Source organism: Acomys minous (assembly GCF_964271855.1).
Source record: "Acomys minous genome assembly, chromosome: 17".
NCBI lineage: Eukaryota > Metazoa > Chordata > Mammalia > Rodentia > Muridae > Acomys > Acomys minous.
Window position 1 is genome coordinate 31,822,404 of NC_140500.1, and position 4,442 is coordinate 31,826,845.

Here is a 4,442-nt window from a genome sequence, read left to right on the forward strand (position 1 = left end):
CTAGTCATGTTTACCGCTCTGAGAATGCGCCCCTCCCTTCCTCGAGACTTGTCCTCCTGTGTGCAATCACCTCTTGAGGGATTTCACCTGGGAAGAGGATTCCTGTTTTGCTGCCTATAAGAAGGCTCTTTAGAACTCTGGGAACGAACGCAAATAATAAACCACTGTCGCGGCTGCTGCTTTCTTAGCACGAAGGACCCGCTGTGTTGTGTGTGTGTGTGTGTGTGTGTGTGTGTGTGTGTGTGTGTGTGTGTGTGTGTGTGTGTGTGTGTGTGTGTGTGTGTATGAGTTAAATCCGCAGTCCCTCGCCCTCGACTCGCTACTGCGGTGGCGTGGGCGCCACACTGGTCTACACAGTAAAACCCTGTCTCAATCAATAGAGGCTGCAATCCATTAGGTGAGGAGGTTGCAGCAGAACAGCTCATAGGATTGTAGACAGGATGTTGATGGAGCCAAAACAGGAAAGAGCTGACAGTAGGACATAGCCTCCAAGGAGAGGCACCTACAAGGAACTACCTACTTCCTCTAAGCAGGCCCCACCCCGCCTGTTCCATCACCTCTCAAGAAGCCATCCAAACTCTGACTGAATCGCTTGTAAAACTCGTGTCGGGAGAGTCTTTTCCTGGAAGCCCCCAATGAGGGACAGAGTCCAAGATGGACGCAAACGCAAGAGGCTTTTGCGGCGTCTACCTGCCTTTGGGAAGGAGGACACCTCGAGCAGCAAAGGGTTGTGGGTTTTTATACAGAAGCGGACTTCAGCAACAGCGATTAGTGCAAACTTGATTGGCTGACAGGGTGACCTTTAAGTTGATTGGCTGCGTGACCAGGGCTAAGCGAGGGGACCAGGGCCAGACAGCAGGAGGGAATTTTTCGTTTGTTCTGGTCACTGTGACCTGGAGCTCTGATTGCAAGCTCCTAGAAACAGTTGCTAGCTGTGTGTTTGCGGCTCTCCCTGGAAACTCCGGGTCGGGGGCTGGGGACGTGGGGGTGGGGGGGTGGGGGGGTGGGGTCAGGTGCTCAGGCCCTGAACATGAAATGGTGTTGATTTGGTCTCTACACACTCACTCATTAGGCAAGAGTCCTTAGAACCCACTTGTCCCTAGAAGCCTCCTCATAGACATGCCCTGACATGCACTGTGCTAGTAGCCTCGGTAGCCCTCATCTCAGTCAAGATATGCTAAGGTGACCTTCAAATCCACTGAGAGAAACGAGAGACTTAGACTCAATTCAGCTTTAGATTACATGAATTTATTCTTACTGCAAGCAGAAGGACAGCAGGGGTGTTACTGTGAGGGTTTATGGTGCATGTCAGGAAGATGTGCATTACAGCTGTCCATGGAATCCCCAGCCGGGCAGGAACATTGTTTTGCTTAATTGTTTCTTATTTTCCTGCTATATAGTAATGATAAGACCATTTCATCCCTTTCTCATAGTAATAGTGAGTTTTACCGAAGTGAACTCAGCTGTCTATACCTCACAGCCTGTTTTACTCTCTCATCTCACCTGCAGCCTATTAGGATCTCCCAGGCATCCCAGGCCCTTAAGGGATGCCTGACGCTATAGGAAGTGTCTTCAGTCATCCCAGGGGGCCTGTGTAAATTATCACTCTAGTCCGAGCATGACTGCGACAGTGCAGCTCACTCTGGGCAGAGATAAAGACAGTACCATCAGGTTAGGGCTGGCTGGCTGGACCTCACATCACCTCTTTTCACAGTCATCTGTTTTCTGCTCTTAAAACCCCTGAAGCTGGGCTGGAGAGATGGCTCAGTGGTTAAGAGCACCGTCTGCTCTTCTAGAGGTCCTGAGTTCAATTCCCAGCAACCACAGGGTGGCTCACAACCATCTATAATGTGATCTGATAATAAAGTACTCATATACAATAAATAAAATAAAATAAAAAAACAAACCCCTGAAGCTAGCCTGCAGCTTGGTGAAGGAGTGTGCTTGCATAGCAAGGGTGGGGCCGTGGATCCATCTGTGTGCAGCACTGACAAACAAAAAACTCTGAATGGTGGTCACTAAATATGTTTATATCTGGAGGCTGGAGACATAGTTCAGAGGTTAAGAGCACTGGCTGCTCTTCCAAAGGTCCTGAGTTCAATTCCCAGCAACCACAGGGTGGCTCACAACCATCTATGATGAGATCTGGTGCCCTCTTCTGGTGTGCAGGTGTACATGCAGGCAGAAGCATGTATATATAATAAATATATACGTCTTTTTAAAAAAAAAAGATTTAATTGCTTTAAAAATATGTTTATATCTATGGGTCTGGGAAGATGGCTAAGTATTTGAGAATATACAGCTGCTGAGTTCGGTTCCCAGCACTGACCAGAAGCTCACAACTGCCGGTAACTCCAGCTCTGGAGGATTTGATGCCCATATTTTGGCCTCTTGGGGCACTTATACACATGTGGCATACACTTACACAGACACACAGACACTTACATATAAATAAAAATCACACACACGCGCTCGCAGAGTTTGTTTTGTCTGAGTCATGGTTCTAGAGGCTGCAGTGTCCAAAGCATGGAGCCAGCAGCTGCTCAGCATATGCAGGGGCCTTTTTGGTGCCCCTTAACATGAAGGAAGGAGGACCACGCTGAAGGAGAGGCTTTCTCTCCTCTCCTCTCCTCCTAGAGCACCCCCTTCACAATGTCATCTAATACTAATTAGTTTGGTCTCCAAACACCATTAATATGAATTTGAAGCAGGGTGGTGGTGGCGCAGGTCTTTAATCCCAGCACTGGAGAGGCAGAGGCAAGCAGACCTCTGTGAGTTCAAAGCCAGCCTGGTCTACAGTGTAAGTTCCAGGACAGCCAAGGTGACACAGTGAAACTTTGTCTTGAAAAAAAAAAAAAAACCTAACTAACTAAATGAATAAATATGAATTTGAAGGTTTACTTTCCCACAGCTGAACTTCGAAAGACAAACAAAACCTCAGCGAAGGGCACAATTGTAGGCAGAGTGTTGTGGAGGAGGCAGCCTCTGCCTCTAAATAGAGGCAGGGAAAGGAATTACTGCAGCCCTTTGTCTGATTCCTGCACCAGAAGCAACAGACTAGGGCTGAAGCCCTTTCAGAAAGACTTTCAGGTCTGGTGACAGAGACGTCCTCCTGTGCTTGCCTCTTAAGTGATGGGATTAAAAGCATATGCAGCCATGCCCCACTGCTTTTTTAAAAAAAGATACTTAGCCAGGTGAGGTGGAACACTCTCTTAATCCCACTCTGGGAGGCAGAAGCAGGCTGCCTATGATCACTGTGAGTTCGAGGTCAAGCCTGGTCTACAAATAGAGTCCAGGACAGCCAAGGCTACACCTCTAGAGAAACCCTGTCTTGAAAAAACAAACAATAACAACAACAACAAAGATATTTGCTTTTATTTTCAATTATATTATTATTATTTCATTATTTGCTTATATTCTATAGACCCCTGGCTGTCCTGTAGATCAGAGCTACCACTGCCAGCCTTTTCTTTCTTTCTTTCTTTCTTTTTTTTTTTTTGAGACAGGGTCTTGTAGTGCTGGTTGTCACTTTATGTAGATCAGTACTGAGATTAAAGGCCCCGTCTGTATTTTATTGTTAATTATACTGTATTTTATTGTAAAAAAAAAAGATATATATGTGTCTGTGTGTGTATGAAAATTAGCTACTGGACAGGTGCTACAGGACATTATGAGTCCAAGAATGTGGTGCCAAAGCGATCTTAACCACTGACTCATCTTTTCAGTTTATTTTATGCCTAAGTATGTTGTTTTTAAGACATACTGACCAGAGTACAGTTTGCTATGTGGACCACACACACAGCTTGTTTTCCTTTTCCTTTTCTTTCTTTTCTTTTAAATAAAAAGATATTTTTTAAAATTTATTTTGAGACAGAGTTTCTTTGTGTAATCCTGGCTGTTCTGAAACTGTTTATAAACCAGGCTGTCCTCGAATTCTGCAACCGATCTGCCTCTGTTACAGGCATGCACCACTACACCCAGACTAGTTTGATCTACTTTTGATAGAACGGCATTTTGTATCCCAGGCTGGTCTCCAGCTTAGTCTGTATCTGTGATCTTGGTCTTCGCGACTTTCGCATGTAGTGCTAGGGATCGAACCCAGAACCTCGTGCATCTTAGATAAGCTCTCTACCACCTGAACCACAACTTTGGGACGTTTTGTATCACAGGCTGTTTCCATGCAAGTGCTTTACAAGGGAGGTTTTCAGATCAGAGCTTCTGAGAATTGAAAAGACAATCTGCAGGTTCGTCCGTTTTTAATCTAAGACACTTTCTCTACCACGAGTAAATAACTCTGCCTCCTGCCTCAGTTTTCCCCAAATCCAGAGCCCTAAGTGGCACTTTTTCTGCAGAAGAGGCAGAACTCGGAACTTCCCTCCGCTGAGCTCCGCCTGTTCGGTGCTTTGATTGGCAGGCTGCCTGACCAATCTGCCTACGGAGGA